The 18,681-nt window shown below is 46.3% G+C and overlaps 1 long non-coding RNA gene across 1 annotated transcript; it reads right to left on the reverse strand.

Annotated features, from left to right (window-relative positions):
- Window positions 1-6,516: 6,516 nt before the first annotated feature.
- On the reverse strand, window positions 6,517-18,402 carry LOC139256605 (uncharacterized). Its single transcript, XR_011592191.1, has 3 exons — window positions 18,317-18,402; window positions 17,493-17,658; window positions 6,517-6,746 (listed from the first exon to the last, which is right to left on the reverse strand). It is a non-coding gene; the product is annotated as an uncharacterized lncRNA (long non-coding RNA).
- Between the last annotated feature and the right edge of the window lie 279 nt (window positions 18,403-18,681).

Genomic DNA, 18,681 nt, shown 5'->3' on the forward strand with positions numbered 1-18,681 from the left:
GTCCCATGTACAAACGACTGGAGACCAGCTCTGCTACACGGACCTAATGCTCACGTATGTCGCAGTGTGGACTGCCCGTGCTGCCCCTGGGCCCTCGCCTCTTCTGGTCCCCAAACTCACGCCTCACCTAGGTCCCGATCATATCCCGCTACAATCTCTCGCCACTCCTTCGCCCTGACCTCACCGCTCCACCACACGGACTGCAGCGGTTCAAGAAGGTGGCTCACAACCATCTTCTCAAGGGCAATTAGAGATGGGTAATAAATGCTGGCCTTGCCAGCGAAGCCCACATCCCATGAACGAATTAAAACAAAAGTCATCTTCTCTTTTCAAGAGGAAGAGACACAGCCTGTTCATCCTTTCCTAATAGGCATAACCTCGCATTTCTGGTATCATAATTGTAAATCTAATTTCCATCCTCGCCAATGCCTCTATATCCTTTTTATAATATTGAGATCACAATTGTACACAGTACTCCAAATGTGATCTAACCGAGGTTCGATACAAGTTCAGCATAATTTAGCTACTTTTCAATTCAATCCCCCTGGAAATAAACCCGAGTACTTGGTTTGCTCTTTTTAACGGCCTTATTAACCTGCGTTGCTACTCTTGGTGATTTTTGCATTTGTATTCCGAGATCACTTTGCTCTTCTGCCCCATTTAGATTCTTGGTTTTCCAACTAATATGTGACCTCCTTATTTCTGTTACCAAAATGCAATACCTCACATTTATCAGTGTTGAAATTCATTATATGCCAATTCTGCAAGTATATTAATGTAATAAGACATGTAGTACAGCACGGATTAGATACAGAGTAAAGCTCCCTCCATACTGACCCTTCAAACACTCCCAGGGCATAGACAACACGGGTTAGTGACAGAGTAATGCTCCCTCTGCATTGTCCCATCAAACATTCCCAGGTTATATATAGCACGGGCAAGGTACAGAGTTAAGTTCCCTCTACATATATAGAGTAAAGCTCCCTCTATACTCCCCATCAAACACTCCCAGGCCAACTACAGCCTGGTTTAGATACAGAGTAAATGTCCTTCTACACCCTCCCAGGGCAGTTTCCAGTGGGCTGCCGCAGGGTTCAGTAGCTGGTCCCTTGCTTTTTGTGATATATATATATATATATATAAAATCAATGATTTGGACTTGAATGTAGGAGGTATGATTCAGAAGTTTGCAGATGATACAAAAATTGGCCCTGTGCTTGATAATGAAGAAGCGGTAGACTGCAGGAAGATATCAATGGACTGGTCAGGTGGGCAGAACAGTGCCAAATGGAACTCAATACTGAGAAGTGTGAGGTAATTGGGGGGGGGGGGGGGCTAACAAGGAAATGGAATAAACAATAAATGGTAGGACAATGAGAAGTGTAGAGGGACAAAGGGACCTTGGAGTGCATGTCCACAGATTCCAGAAGTAGCAGGACAGGTAGATAAGGTAGTTAAGAAGGCATATGGGATACTTACCTTTATTAGCCGAGGCATAGAATAGAAGATTAGGGAGGTTATGCTTGAACTGTATAAAAAACTACTTAGGCCACAGTTAGAGTACTGCGTGCAGTTCTGGTCACCACAGTACAGGAAAGATGTGACTGCCTCTGAGAGGGTAGAGGAAATTTACGAGGATGTTGCCTGGACTGGAGAATTTTAGCTATGAGGAAAGATTGGATAAGCTGGAGTTGTTTTCTTTGGAACAGAGGAGGCTTAGGAGACCTAATTGAGGTGTATAAAATTATGAGGGGCCTAGATAGAGCATGTAGGAAAGACCTATTTCCCTCAGCAGAGGGTTGAATAACCAGGGGGCATAGATTTCAAGTAAGTGGTAGGAGATTTAGAGGGGATTTGAGGAGAAATATTTTCACCAAGGTTGGTGGGGGTCTGAAACTCACTGCCTGAAAGAATGGAAGAGGCAGAAACCCTCATAGCATTTAAAAAGTACTTGAATATGCACTTGAAGTGCCGCAACCTACAAGGCTACAATCCAAGAGCTGGAAAGTGGGATCAGGCTGGAAAGCTCTTTGTCAGCAAGCACGGACATGATGGCCTCCTTCTGTGCTGTAAATTTCTATGATTCTCTGATCGCAAGGCTAGGAGAGGCGCTCTTGAAGGTATGGGGAGCTCGGACTTGTCTGTGGGAGTAACAGACGGCAAGATAACTCAAATAATCCCGAGCAATGCGGTGTTAGTCGTGGCTCAGTGGTAGTCTCTGAGTCAGTAGGTTGTGGGTTCAAGTCCACTCCCAGAGCATGGAGCATAAAATCTAGGCCGACATTCCAATGTAGTGCAGAGGGAGCGCTGCACTGTCAGGGGTGCCGTCTTTCACATGAGGCCCCATAAGAGCATTTGAAATAGGAGCAGGAGTCGGCCATATGGCCCCTTGAGTCTGCTCCATCATTCAATAAGATCATGGCTGATCTGATCTGATCTTGCCTTCAACTCCACTTCCCTGCCCACTCCTAATAACCCACGACTCACTTATCGTTCAAAAATCTGTCTATCTCCACCTTAAATATATTGAATGACCCAGCTTCCACAGCTCTCTGGGGCAGAGAATTCCAAAGGTTCATGTTCCTCGGAGAGAAGAAATTCCTCCTCATCTCCATTTTAAATAGGCTATGACCCCTAGTGTTAGATTCCTCCACAGGGGGAAACATCCTCTCTGCGTCTATCCTGTCAAGCCCCCTCAGAATCTTATACATTTCAATAAGATCACCTCTCATTCTTCTAAACTCCAATGAATATAGGCCCAACCTTTCTTCATAAGACAACCCTTTCATCTCAGGAATCAACCCTGTGAACCTTCTCTGAACTGCCCCCAATGCAAGTATATCCCTCCTTAAATAAGGAGACCAAAACTGTATGTAGTACTCCAGGTGTGGTCTCACCAACAGTGTAGTTGTAGCAGGACTTCCCTACTTTTATACTCCATTCCCCTTGCAATAAAGGTCAAAATTCCATTTGCCTTCTTAATTATGCTGTACCTGCATGCTAACTTTTTGTGTATCATGTACAAGGACCCCTCTGTATTGCAGCATTTTCTAATCTCTCCCCATTTAAATAATAATTTGCTTTTTTATTTTTCCTACCAAAGTGGATTACCTCACATTTTCCCACATTATACTCCATCTGCCAAACTTTTGCCCACTCACTGAGCTGATCTATATCCCTTTGTAGATTATTTGCGTCTTCCTCACAACTTGCTTTCCCACTTATCTTTGTATCATCAGCAAGTTTAGCTACATTCACTTGGTCCCTTCATCCAAGTCATTAATATAGATTGTAAATAGTTGAGGCCCCAGCACTGATCCCTGTGGCACCCCACTAGTTACAGTTTGCCAGCCTGAAAATGACCCATTTATCCCTACTCTCTGTTTTCTGTTTGTTAGCCAATCCTCTATCCATGCTAATATATTACCCCCAATCCCGTGAGTTCTTATCTTGTGCAGTAACCTTTTATGTGGCACCTTATCAAATGCCTTCTGGAAATCCAAATACAAGACATCTACTGGTTCCCCTTTATCTACCCTGTTCGTTACATCCTCAAAGAACTCCAGCAAATTTTTCAAACATGATTTCCCTTTCATAAAACCATGCTGACTCTGCTTGACTGCATTATGATTTTCTAAATAATGACTCCAGCATTTTCCCAATGACATGTTAGTCTAACTGGTCTACAGTTTCCCGCTTTCTGTCTCCCTCCATTCTTAAATAGGGGAATTACATCTGCTGGGATCTCTCCAGAATCCAGGGATTTTTGGTAGATTACAACCAATGTGGCCACCATCTCTGCAGCCATTTCTTTTAAGACCCGAGGATTCAGGCTATTAGGGATCAGGGGACTTGTCCACCTTTAGTCCCATTAGTTTGCCGAGTACCTTTTCTCCCTAGCAATAGTGATTGTTTTAAGTTCTCCCCTCCCAATAGCCCCTTGATTATCAATTATTGAGATGCTTTCAGTGTCTTCTACAGTGAAGACCGATACAAAATATTTATTCAAATTCTCTGCCATTTCCTTGTTTCCCATTATTAATTCCCCAGTCTCATCTTCTAAGGGACCAACTTAGCTACTCTCTTCCTTTTTATATACCTGTAGAAGCTCTTACTGTCTGTTTTTATATTTCTTGCTAGTTTAATCTCAATCTATACCCTTTTTTTTCCCGTTGTCCTTTGCTATTTTCTAAATAGTTCCCTCTTCTGGCCTTTCATTAATCTTCGCAACATTGTATGCCTTTGTTTTCAATTTGATACCACCCATTACTTCTTAGTTAGCCACGGATGGTTCATCCTTCTTAGAGTCTTTCTTTCTCACTGGAATTTTTTTTGCTGAGTTATGAAATAACTCCTTAAATGTCTGCCACTCCTGATCTACTGTCTTACCCTTCCTTTGTAATTGCCTTTATTTTTCAGGGCTCTATTTTGAGACCCAAGTTTCTCACCCTCAAACCGAATTTGGAATTCTACCATGCTATGATCACTCTTCCCAAGAGGATCCTTTACTATGAGATCATGAATTAATCCCAGTCTCATTACACATTACCAATTCTAAAATAGTCTGCTCCCTGGTTGGTTCCACAGCGCATTGTTCTAAGAAAACATCCCGAATACACTCTATGAACTCTTCCTCAAGGCTACCTAATCTTTATATTGATATATCCAATCAATATAAAGATTTAAATCATCAATGCTTATTGCAGTACCTTTCTTATAAGCCTCCATTATTTCTTGATTTATATGCTGTCCTGCAGTGCAGCTATTGATAGGGAGCCCATAGACTATTCCCACCAGTGACTTATTTCCCTTATTATTTCTTATCTCCACCCAAACTGATTCTACATCTTGATCTTCTGAGAATCAGAACCATCTGACCTCTCAAGTGGGCATAAAAGATTCCATGACGTTATTTCGAAGAAATCTCTCTGGTGTCCTGGCTAACATTTATCCCTCAACCAACATCACTAAAACAGAGGCCGTGAAAGGCACTTTATAAATACAAAGGAGAAAAGGAACAGTCGATAACAGGACATCAATTAGTCTCCTCTTGGAGAAATCAAGGAATCGACTCGCTGTATGTAGGAAACAAAGCTGATTTATTTGATCGTTGTTTGACAGAGGATGCAGAAAAGATTTACAAGAATGATTCCAGGGATGAGGGACTTCAGTTACATGGATAGACTGGTGAAGCTGGGTTGTTCGTCTTAGAACAGAGAAGGTTGAGAGGAGATTTGATGGAGGTGCTCTAAAATCATGAGGGGTCTGGACAGAGTAGAGAGAAAATATTCCCGTTGGTGGAAGGGTTGAGAACCAGAGGACACAGATTCAAGGTGATTGGCAAAAGAACCAAAGGCGACATGAGAAAAAACTTTTCTTTAAGCAGCGAGTGGTTAGGATCTGGAATGCACTGCCTGAAAGGCTGGTGGAGGCAGATTCAATCGTGGCTTTCAAAAAGGGAATTGGATAAGTACCTGAAATAAAACATTTGCAGGGCTACAGCGAAAGGGCGGGGAGTGGGACTAGCTGAAGTGTTCTTGCAGAGAGCCGGCACAGGCTCGATGGTCCGAAAGGCCTCCTTCTGTGCTGTAACCATTCTATGATTCTATGATATCCAGAAAATTAAACTCCAGCCCAGTTATAGGGATTAATTACACCAGCAGCAACAAACTCCAACTGTCCGAGTGAACATGGTTCAGTCCTGGATGTGATTAATGGCAACAATAAAAGCAGAATCCAACCCCTGCAGTCACTTGTGAACTCGCTGATGTGACTGAAGGTTGGATAAACGAGTGAAGCCCTTCCCACACTCGAAGCAGATGAATGGCCTCTCCCCAGTGTGAATGCGCTGGTGTGTTAGCAGGTTGGATGAAAGAGGGAAGCCCTTCCCACACTCGGAGCAGATGAACGGCCTCTCCCCAGTGTGAGTGCGTTGGTGTTTCATCAGATCATTTCTGCTTTTATAGCTCTTTTCACAGTCAGAACATTTAAACGGTCTCTTACTGGTGTGAACAAGTTGGTGTTCAGTGAGGTGGGATGAACGACTGAATGCCTTCCCACACACAGAACAGGTAAAAGGTCTCTCCCCGGTATGAATACGCTGGTGAGCATGAAGCTCGAATGAATTAGTGAATCCCTTTCCACACACAGAGCCTCTCTCCTGTGTGAGCTCGCTGGTGACTCAGATGATGAGATGATTTAGCAAACTGTTTCCCACATACGGAACAGACGAACGGTCTCTCCCCAGTGTGAACTCGCTTGTGTTCAATGAGCTGTGAAGATGCAGTGAATTTATTCCCACACACAGGACAGGTAAACGGCCTCTCCCCGGTGTGACTGCGCAGAGGAGCAATTGAATCCCTTCCCGCAGTCTCCACATTTCCACAGATTCTCCATGGTGCAGGTGTCCTTGTGTCTCTCCAGGTTTGACGATCAGTTGAAGCCTCGTCCACACACAGAACACGTGTATGGTTTCTCCCCGCTGTGAATAGTGCGATGTTTTTTCAGACTGTGTAACTAGTTAAAGCTCTTTCCACAGTCAGTGCACTGGAACACTCTCACTCGGGTGTGTGTGTCTCGGTGCTTTTCCAGTCACACTGATGTTTGAAATCTTTTCCCACAGACAGAGCAGACAAACATTTCTCCTTTCACATTCAAAGGCCTATGATATTCAAGTGAATCGAGTGACTCTGTCAGGTCTTGATTGGTTCGAGTTTCCTGTCTGTAAATCCTCCTCTTCTAATATCCTGTAAAAGGTGTTTACGAAAGTCAGCACTGGAAGTGCAGGATAGAAATTGAGGGCAGACAATCCTACTTTTTATGGAACATTCTTTCGTCTCTTGTTTCCCAAAGCTGTAAATTCCCATCCCACACACTCTCCCTCCACCCTGTGCTGAAATCCAAACTCATCGCACCACCTCCATCATTTCTTTCTTCCATCTGCAGTTTTCTCACTCCCTCTTCTCTGGTTGGGTTCAGTTCTACATCCCTAGTGTGCAGACTGAGAATAAATAAGGAAATGATTTTCTCTCGAGTTCACTGGGACCCTAAAGCCCTGCCCGCCCTCTGCTCCTGTACCAAGATGGCCGCGCAGGCACGCTGATCGTGTCTAAGAATTCGGCTAGTTACCCCGAGTGGTCGGGTCTATCACCGCGGGTCAAACATGGGTCCTGCCGGCTCATATTAGGTGCCTGGGGCCTACACCAGGTGTTTATGAAGCTGCCCAGCCCACCCAGGGGTCTAATTGCTCCGCTGAGCCCACAAACTCCTACCGACTCGCGGAATGTCTCTTCCACCTCAGACCACCTCCACCACTGGCACTGCGCCTACTCAGAGCACAGCCCGGTCCCGTGTCTGGGCTCCTGGTGTCATTGATAGAGCACTTTACCCCTGCGCGCGGGATTCTGGCTACAGAAGTAAATGTCGCAATATTTGGTCGTGAAATGGATTGATTCAGGATAGACAGCAGGGATTATTGCAGGAAATAACACAGTGCAGTGAGAAAAGAAATGCAGTGGATGTTGTGTCGATGGATTGTCAAAAGGTGTTTGATAAGGTGCCGGACAGGAGGCTTGTTGATCAAATTAAGGCTCATGGTATTAAAGGGAGTGGGGCCGCGTGGAGAGGAAGTTGGGTAAAGGGCAGAAAACAGAGAGTAGTGGTTAATGGATGTTCTTCAGACTGGAGGGATGTAAACAGTGGTGTCCCCCAGGGTCAGTGTTGGGACCATTGCTCTTAATATAGAGACAGGGTCTGGGCTAGGGAATAAGCACATAAGAATTAGAAGCAGGAGTAGGCCCTTTGGTCCTCGAGCCTGCTCCACCATTCAATAAGATCATATTGATTCATCAATTGATCCACCGCTACGAAAAACAATAATAAGAATAAAACCGGACGGACCACCCGGCATCGACCTCCGCACCGGCTACGGACCCGACAACGGCCCACCCAGCCCAGTCTTTCTCACCAACATCTGGGGACTTGTGCCAAAATTGGAAGAGATGTCCCAGACTAGTCAAGCAGCAGACTGACATCGTCATACTCACAGAATCATACCTTTCAGCCAATGTCCCAGACTCCTCCATCACCATCCGTGGGTGTGTCCTGTCCCACCGGTGGCGGTACAGTAGTATACAGTCGGAAGGGTGTGGCCCGGAGTCCTCAACATTGACTCCGGACCCCATGAAGTCTCGTGGCTTCAGGTCAAGCATGGACAAGGAAACCTCCTGCTGATGACCACCCACCGCCCTCCCTCAGCTGATAAATCAGTACTCCTCCATGTTGAACACCACTCGAAAGAAGCACTGAGAGTAGCAAGCTGCACAGAATGTACTCTGGGTGGGGGACTTCAATGTCCATCAAGACTGTCTCGGTAGCACCACTACTGACCGAGCTGGCCGAGTCCTGAAGGACATAACTGCCAGACTGGGCCAGCAGCAGGGGGTGAGAGAACCAACACGAGGGGAAAACCCAACTTATGCCCATCCCTTCGTGAAGGGCGCGAGAGCAGGAGCAGCGGTAAGCCTACAATGGGTGTGAGTCAGCCGAGCAGCGGGACTTCGGAAAGGGCGCGAGAGCGGGAGCAGCGGTAAGCCTACAAAGGGCGTGAGTCAGCCGAGCAGACAGCCGAAACAGCACCAAGTGACCTGGGAGGATAAGAAGTAAAAAGATTCAAAATGTGACATCATAGGAAAGCAGGGAAGTGATTGGTTGGTCAGTTTTTCTCTCTTTTCTTGGGCATGGGATTAAAAATCTAAACTTTCAAAATGTGAAAACTTAACTAAATACATTCGAGATGGCAGGGCAAGCAATGTGTTACTGCTGCTGCATGTGGGAACTGGTTGACCCCATTGAGGTCCACGGCGACCACATCTGCAGTAAGTGTTGGCTGCTCGAGGAACTTCAGCTCCACGTTGATGAGCTGGAGTCCGAGCTGCAGACACTGCGACACATCAGGGGGGGAGAGTTACCTGGACCCTGTGTTCCAGGAGGCAGTCACACCCCTTAGATTAATTAATTCAAATTTGGTCCGTGGTTAGAGACAGAATGGTGTGACTATGAGCGAGGCAGCTGTGGGGACCCAGGAGGTAGTGATGGAGGAGCCTCAGTCCTTGCAATTGTCCAACAGGTACGAGATTCTTGCTCCCTGTTTGGATGAGGGCAGGGACTGCAGGGAGGATGAGCAAACTGACCACAGCGCAGTGGTACAGGAGGCCATTCAAGTGGGGGGGGGGGGAGTAAAAAGAAATGTTGTAGTGTTCGGAAACAGTATAGTTTCAGAGATAGATACTGTTCTCTGCAGCCGAGTGTGTGAGTCCCGAAGGCTGTGATGCCTGCGCAGTGCCAAGGTTAAGGACATCAAAAAGGAGTTAGATGTAGTCCTTACTACTAGGGGGATCAAGGGGTATGGTAAGAAAGCAGGAATGGGGTACTGAAGTTGCATGTTCAGCCATGAACTCATTGAATGGCGGTGCAGGCTTGAAGGGCCGAATGGCCTACTCCTGCACCTATTTTCTATGTTTCTATCTCCTCTGGGCTGAAGAGGGATTGGAGTACGAGGGGGAAGATCCAGTTGTCGTGGTCCACGTAGGTACCAATGACATAGCTAGAACAAAGAAAGGGGTTCTGCTGAAGAATTTTGAGCAGCTAGGGGCTAAATTAAAAAGCAGAACCACAAAGGCAATAATCTCTGGATTACTACCTGAGCCACGAGCAAATATATTTCGGTGAGAAGAAAAGACTTTAAGCGACGGGAGAACTATCCGCGGTTAATGAAGGAAGCAAAGGATGGTATCAAACTGAAAACAATGGCACACAAAGTGACCAAGATTAGTGGGAGGCAAATGTTTTTAAAAACAGCAAATGATGACTAAAGAAATAATAAAGAGAGGGAAGGTGGATTGTGAGAGTAAACTAGCAAGCAATATAAAAAGAGCTTCCACAGGTATGTAAAAAGGATAGGGTAGTTAAAGTAAATGTTGGTCCTTAGAGGATGAGACTGGGAAATTAATAATGGGGACCGGGGAAATGGCAGAGACTTTGAACAAATATTTTGTATCAGTCTTCACGGTAGAAGACATTAAAAACACCCCAATAATAGATAATCAAGGGGCTGTAGTGAGGGAGGAACTTAAAGCAATCACTAAAGAAAAAGTGCTCAGTAAAATAATGGGACGAAAGGTGGAAAAGTCCCCTGGACCCGATGGCTTGCAACCTCGGGACTTAGTAAAGCTCCCTCTACATTGTCCCATCAAATATTCCCAGGGCCGGCACAGCACAGATTGGATAGAGAGTAAAGCTCCCTCTATACTGACCCATCAAACAATGCCAGAGCAGATACAGCACAGGTTAGATACAAAGTAAAAATCCCTCTACACTCCCATATCAAACACTCCCAGGGGAGGTACAGCACAGGTTAGATACAGAGTAAAGCTTCCTCTACACCGGCCAACAAACACTCCAAGGGCAGGTAAAGCATGGGTTAGGCAGAGGGTAAAGCCCCCTCTATACTCCCCTATCAAATAATGCCAGGGCAGGTACAGCCCGGATTCGATATAGCAGAAAGCTCCCACTACACTGTCCCATCAAACACTCACAAAGCAGGTACAGCAATGGGTTAGGCAGAGAGTCAAGCTCCCTCTACACTGTCCCATCAAACACTCCCAGGGCAGGTACAGCAATGGGTTAGACAGAGAGTCAAGCTCCCTCTATACTGTCCCATCAAACACTCCCAGGGCAGGTACAACACGGATTAGATACAGAGCAAATCTCTCTCTCCACTGTCCCATCAAAACCTCAAAGGGCGGATATAGAACATAAGAAATAGGAGCAGGAGTAGGCCATTTGGCCCCTCGAGCTTGCTCTGCCATTCAATAAGATCATGCCTGATCTGATCCTGGCCTCAACTCCACTTTCCCTCCCGCTCTCCATAACCCTAGACTCCCTTATCATTCAAAAATCTGTCTATCCCCACCTTAAATACATTCAATGACCCAGCCTCCACAGCTCTCTGAGGTAGAGAATTCCAAAGATTCACAACACTCAGATAAGAAATTCCTCCGCATTTTCAGTTTTAAACAGTCTTATTCTGAAACTATGCCCCCAGTTCTACATTCCCCCAAGAAGGGAAACATCCTCTCTGCATCTACCCTGTCAAGCCCCCTTAAAATCTTATACGTTTCAATAAGATCACCTCTAAGTCTTCTAAACTCCAATGTGAATAGGCCCAACCTGCTTTACCTTCCTTCATATGACAATCCCTTCATCTCAGTAATCAATCTCGGGAACCTCTCTGAACTGCCTCCAGTGCAAATATACCCCTCCTTAAATAAGGAGACCAAAACTGTACGCAGTTCTCCAGGTGTGGTCTTACCAACGACCTGTACAGTTGTAGAAGGACTTTCTTACTTTTATACTCCATCCCCCTTGCAATAAAGGACAACATTCCATTTGCGTTCCTAATTACTTGCTGTAACTGCATGCTAACTTTTTGTGTTTAATGTACAAGGACCCACAGATCCCTCTGCACCACCGCATTTTGTAATCTCTCCCCATTTAAATAATAATTTGCTTTTTTATTTTTCCTACCAAAGTGGATAACCTCACATTTTCCCACATTATACTCCATCTGCCAATTTTTTGCCCACTCACTTAGCCCCTCCATATCTCTTTGTAGATTCTTTGCATCCTCCTCACAACTTCCTAGGTTAGCACAGGTTCAGTACACGGCAAATCTCTGTCTACATTAGCCCATCAAACACGCCCAGGACAGGTACAGCATGGATTAGATACATTGTAAAGTTGCCTCTACATTGTCACATCAAATACTCTCAGGGCAGATACAGCATGGGTTAGGTACTGATTAAAGCTCCCTCTGCACTGTCCCAAAAACACTGCCAGGGCAGGTACAGTAGAGGTCAGATACCGAGTAAAGCTCCCTCTACACTGTCCCATCAAACAATGCCAGGGCAGGTATAGCCCGTGTTAGATACAGAATAAACATCTATCTACACTGTCCCATCCAAAACGCACAGGGCAGGTATAGCATGGGCCAGATATAGAGTAAAGCTCCCTCTACACTGCCCCATCAAACACTCGCAGGGCATGTAATAGCATGGGTCAGATACAGAGTATAGTTCCCTCTACACTGTCCCATCAAACACTCCCGCAACAGGTACAGCACGGGTCATAAACAGAGTAAGGCTTCATCTACACTGTCCCATCAAATATTTGCAGGGTAGGTACAGCACGGATTAGATAGAATAAACCTCCCTCTATATTGTCCCATCAGACACTCCCAAGGGCAAGTACAGCAAGGATTAGATATAGAGTAAACCTCATTTTACACTGTTCCAACAAACACTCCCAGGATAGGTACAGCACAGATTATATACAGCCTAAAGCTCCCTCTACACTGTCCCATCAAACATAACTAGGGCAGGTAGAGTATGGGTTAGATACAGAGGAAAGCTTCCCCTACACCAACCCATCAAAGCTCACAGGTCAGGTAGAGCATGGATTAGATACAGAGCAAAAGCTCCCTCTGCAGTGTCCCATCAATCACTCACAAGGCAGGTACAGCACGGGTTATGCAGAGAGTAAAGCTCTCTCTACACTGTCCCATCAGACACTACCAGGGCAGGTACAGCACTGATTAGATACAGCGTAACGCTCTCTGTACACTGTCCTGTCAAAAACTCCTGGGGCATGTACAGCATGGGTTAGATACAGAGCAAATCTCCCTCTACACTGTCCCATCAAACATGCAAAGGGCAGGTATGGAACATAAGAAATAGGAGCAGGATTGGCCATTTGGCCCCTCGAGCCTGCTCCGCCACTCAATAAGATCATGGCTGATCAGATCCAGGCCTTAACTCCACTTCCCTGCCCACTCCCCATAACCCTTGACTCCCTTATCTTTCAAAAATCTGTCTATCCCCACTTTAAATACATTCAATGACCCAGCCACCACAGCTCTCTGAGGTAGCGAATTCCAAAGATTCACAACCCTCAGAGAAGAAATTCTTCTTGATTTCCGTTTTAAATGAGCGACCACTTATTCTGAAACTATGCCCCCTAGTGTTAGATTCCTCCATGAGGGGAAACATCCTCTCTTCATCTGCCCTGTCAAGCCCCCTCAGAATCTTACACGTTTCAATAAGATCACCTCTACGTCTTCTAAACTCCAATGAGTACAGGCCCAACCTGCTCAACCTCTCTCATTATGACAACCTTTTCATCTCAGCAATCAACCTCGTGAACCTTCTCTGAACTGCCTCCAGTGCAAGTATATCCTTCCTGAAATAAGGAGACCAAAACAGTACGCAGTACTCCAGTTGTGGTCTTACCAATGCCATGTACAGTTGGAGCAGGACTTCCCTACTTTTATACTCCATCCCCCTTGCAATAAAGGCCAACATTCCATTTGCCTTCCTAATCAATTGCAGTAACTGCATGCTAAATGTTTGTGTTTCATGTACAAGGACCCCCAGATCCCTCTGTACCACCGCATTTTGTAATCTCTCACAATTTAAATAATTTGCTTTTTTATTATTCCTACTAACGTGGATACCCTCACATTTTTCCACATTATACTCCATCTGCCAAAGCTTTGCCCACTCACTTAGCCTATCTATATTTGTTTGTAGATTCTTTGCGTCCTCCTCACAACTTGCTAGGATAGCACAGGTTAGATACACAGTAAACCTCTCTCTACATTATCCCATCAAACACTCCCAGTGCAGGTACAACACGGGTTAGATACAGCGTAAAGTTCCCTCGACACTGTCCCATCAAATACTTCCAAGGCAGGTACAGTACACGTTAGATACAGCATAAAGCCCAATTTACACTGTCCCGTCAAACACTCCCAAGGCAGGTACAGTACAGGTTAGATACAGAGTAAACCTCCATCTACACTGTCCTATCAGACACTCCCAGGGCAGGTACAGCTTTGGATAAATACAGAGTAAAACTCCCTCTACACTATCCCATCAAACAATGCCAGGGCAGGCACAGCACAGATTAGATACTGAGTTTCCCATGTGGTGGCTGGCGTGCAACGGCCACCACACGTTAAAAAAAGCCACGCACAGGCATCTTCCACCCTTCAGGATGTAGTTCAGGATCTGGAATATTAGGTCCTTCATTGAAGCACCTGTGAACTCATCCTTTTTTGGCGTGGAAGCAAGTCATCCTCGTTTGCAGATGACACTAAGCTGGGTGGCAGTGAGAGCTGTGAGGAGGATGTTAAGAGGCTGCAGGGTGACTTGGACAGGTTAGGTGAGTGGGCAAATGCAAGGCAGATGCAGTATAATGTAGATAAATGTGAGGTTATCCACTTTGGAAAAACAGGAAGGCAGGATATTATCTAAATGGTGACAGATTAGGAAAAGGGGAGGTGCAACGAGACCTGGGTGTCATGGTACATCAGTCATTGAAAGTTGACATGCAGGTACAGTATGCGGTGAAGAAGGTAAATGGCATGTTGGCCTTCATAGCGAGAGGATTTGAGTATAGGAGCAGGGAGGTCTTACTGCGGTTCTACAGGGCCTTGGTGAGGCAACACCTTGAATATTGTGTACAGTTTTGGTCTCCTAATCTGAGGAAGGACATTCTTGCAATTGAGGGAGTGCAGTGAAGGTTCACCAGACTGATTCCTGGGATGGCAGGACTGACATATGAAGAAAGACTGGATCGACTAGGCTTATATTCACTGGAATTTAGAAGAATGAGAGGGGATCTCACAGAAAAATATAACATTCTGACGGGATTGGACAGGTTAGATGCAGAAATGTTTCCGATGTTGGGGAAGTCTAGAACCAGGGAGCACAGTCAAAGGATAAGGGGTAAGCCATTTAGGACCGAGAAACTTCTTCACTCAGAGAATTGTGAACCTGTGGAATTCTTCACCACAGAAAGTTGTTGAGGCCAGTTCATTAGATATATTCAAAAGGGAGTTAGATGTTACCCTTATGGCTAAAGGGATCAAGGGGTATGGAGAGAAAGCAGGAATGGGGTACTGAAGTTGCATGATCAGCCATGATCATATTGAATGGTGTTGCAGGCTCGAAGGGCCGAATGGCCTACTCCTGCACCTATTTCCTATGTTCCAAGGGACTGCCAATGATGATGGAGATACAGAGTAAACCTCCCTCTACACTGTCCCATCAGATACAACTCGGACAGGTAGAGTACAGGTTAGATTCAGAGGAAAGCTTCTCCTACAGCGACCCATCAAAGCTCACAGGGCAGGCAGAGCACGGGTTAGATACAGAGCAAATCTCTTTCTACACTGTCCCAACAATCCCATGACAGGTACAGCACGGGTTCGGTAAAGAGCGAAGCTCCCTTTATACTGTCCCATCAAGCACTCCCAGGGCAGGGGCAGCACGAATTAGATACACAGTAAATCTGTGCCAGAGGAAACTGTACTCCAGTGAGTTCAGTGCCAGAGGAAACTGTACCCCAGTGAGAGTCAGTGCCAGAGGAAACTGTACCCCCGTGAGAGTCAGTGCCAGAGGAGACTGTATCCCAGTGAGAGTCAGAGGAAACTGTACCCCAGTGAGAGTCAGAGCCAGAGGAAACTGTATCCCAGTGAGGGACAGTGCCAGAGGAAACTGTACCCCAGTGAGAGTCAGAGGAAACTGTACCCCAGTGAGAGTCAGTGCCAGAGGAAACTGTATCCCAGTGAGGGACAGTGCCAGAGGAAACTGTACCCCAGTGAGTGTCAGTGCCAGAGGAAACATGCAGCAGAGCCTGGTGTCCAGTCGTCTTGGATCCCCTTGCCATTGGACCAAGACCTTGCTTTGCCAAGCTCGTGTGGTAGCTAATGTACAAGGGCCACCTCACATTAAAATAATTCACGCTGTTAGCAATACATAACAATCCTCTTCCTCTGCAGTTATCAATCTATTGCAATTCCCCATGCCTGTTATCAGCAACAAATTGCATTAATATCACGCCTTAAACATCGTAAAATATCCCAAGGCACTTCACAGGACCGTTAGCAAACAGAATTTGATACCCAGTCACGTAAGGAAATACTACAACAGGATTAAAAGCTTGTTCAAAAGGGTAGGTATTAAGGAGCATTTTGAAGGTGCAGAGGTTTAATGAGGGAATTCCAGAGCTTATGGCCTCGGCAGCTGAAGGTATTGCCACCAATATTGGATCGATGAAAATTGGACTGCTCAAGAGGCTAGAATTGGAGGAATGCAAAGATCTCTGAGGGTTGTAGGGCTGGAGGAGGTTACAGCAATAGGGAGGGGCAAGGTCCTTGATGGATTTCAAAACAAGGAAGAGCATTTTGAAATCGATGGAGCAGGAGCCAATGTAGTTCAGTGAGCACAGGGGTGATGGGTGAACGGAAATTGGTACAAGTTGGGATGAGAGGGCTGAGGACAGATTGAGTAGAATAGGCCTATATTCTCTGGAGTTTAGAAGAATGGAAGGTGATATCATTGAAACATAGAATTGTCACGGGCTGGATAGTCTAAAACTAGGGGTCCTAGCATTAGGATAAGAGATCGGCCATTGAAGACTGAGATGAGATATTTCTTCACTTAAGAGTTGTGCATCTTTGAAATTCTCTATCGAATAGAGATCTTACTGAATGGCGGAGCAGATGGGAGGGGCCGTATGGCCAACACCTGCTGCTACTTCTTGTGTTCTTGAGTAAGGATACGGTCAGGAGTGTTTTTGATAAGCTTAAGTTTGCGGAGAGTGCGAGGTGTGAGGCCGATCAGGAGAGCAATGGAATAGTCCAAAGTCGTGGTAACAGAGGCATGGATGAGGGTTTGAGCAGATGAGCTGAGGAAGGGGCAGAGACCGGCGATGTTATGGAGCTGGAAGTAAACGTACTTGGTGATTGAGAGAATATGGGTTCGGAAACTCATCTCGGAGTCAAGTACGACGCCAATCAATAAATTGCAACTCTCCTCATCTGTGTTTCACTTTATTAGAATACTACATACCTCGAGTGATCAATGCTTCAATAGTAGTACTTATCAATATATTTTCTGTTAATTCCAAATGTTCATGAATGAATAACTGATTCTGTCAGTGATAGGCCGTGCTGGTCTTTCAGATTGGTCTGTGCATCGTGATCAATGAATTGACTATGATGCTTCCAGTTCAATCTTTCCAATGGCTTTCTCACCAGATGGGAAATATTTGAACATTGAGATCTGATAGTGTCGGTGTGAGTTCAGCCCCACCGAATGTACAGAGACGGGTCCATCTGCTGGGCTCTGCCTCAAACTGGAGTCACCTCTTAGATCAAAGCCCTTTACTCTAAAACACACAAGATTCACTGTGACTGTGTGTTTAGAGACAGAAAGTGATCTCACTTCACATCCCATTGCACGGCCTCATGCTGGATAATTGTGCTCGGTGGTCAGACTCTCCCAGTCTCATTTCCTGCCTTACCTTGTAACCTGTGTGTACTGTCTACAGGACCGGTGTGTATCTGAGTAAATGGCACTTTCTCTTACCTTCCTCCCCAGTCGATCTATTGAAGCGCTTTCAATCGGAAGGGGCTCACTGGTTGGTGCTCTCACAATCCTGTGCTGGTTCACCTGCTGTTGTTCCTCAGTCCACAATCCCTGTTTCCTTCCAGCTGTGGAACTTTCTCAATCACTCCGCCATTCACCGGGAGATCTAATTATGAAAGGGCAGAAAATTAGAAGAATATTAATGTTGTGAAGTGGAATGTAGTGTAAAGTGTTTTTCCAATGTTTCAGAAAAGTATATGTCCAGTATTTCTGTTTGATTTTATCCTATTCTTCAGATTCCTGTCCCGCCCGTCTGGACTTACAGAAAATCACCAGAATTCTCCCCGGGTTACACACTGACTAATCTCACTGGGCCCATCCTCCCCGCGTTACACACTGTCTGATCTCTCCGGGCCCCCGGGTTAGACACTGTCTGATCTCACCGGGATCCCGGGTTACACACTGTCTGATCTCACCGGGCCCCCGGGTTACACACTGTCTGATCTCACCGGGCCCCCGGGTTACACACTGTCTGATCTCACCGGGCCCCCGGGTTACACACTGTCTGATCTCACTGGGCCCCCGGGTTACACACTGTCTGAGCTCACTGGGCCCCCGGGTTACACACTGTCTTCTGAGCTCACTGGGCCCCCGGGTTACACACTGTCTGAGCTCACTGGAAGTTTCAGTCTATCTCCCGCATGTCCCCAAACCCTGAGCTCCGGGGCTGTGTGTTCAGTCCGGTGTTTTCCCTCACAGACTCACCGCACCCTCCCTGCCCGCCAGCCGAGCGCTCTGCCCCGGCCCCAGCCCCAGCCACCCACCATCAGTCCGGTTCCCTGCGGCCCCCGGTTCCCCACATTGTCCAACTGCTGGTTATAGCAAACTGCTTGGCATCCGGGGACTGGGGGTGGAGAGGGCGGCACCAAGCATGGGCAGTGCCGCCACGGAGCGCCTTCGCTGCATAAATTAATGACCCTTAGAGAGTCCGGACCGTCTATTGGCTGAATGCAGCAGATTGTCAGCCACGCCCACCAATAGGAGTCGGCAGCGCCACAGAGCCCCGCCCACTGTGTTGAAGGCGCGCTGGGCAGCTCGGGGGTCACGTGGCTCCTGATTTGAAAACCGTTAAACCGCCTCAACGCACGCCGAGCGGGTGACGTAACAGCCCCGCCCATATCGCCCTCGA

The sequence above is a fragment of the Pristiophorus japonicus genome, unplaced genomic scaffold, assembly GCF_044704955.1.
Source record: "Pristiophorus japonicus isolate sPriJap1 unplaced genomic scaffold, sPriJap1.hap1 HAP1_SCAFFOLD_749, whole genome shotgun sequence".
Taxonomy (NCBI): domain Eukaryota; kingdom Metazoa; phylum Chordata; class Chondrichthyes; family Pristiophoridae; genus Pristiophorus; species Pristiophorus japonicus.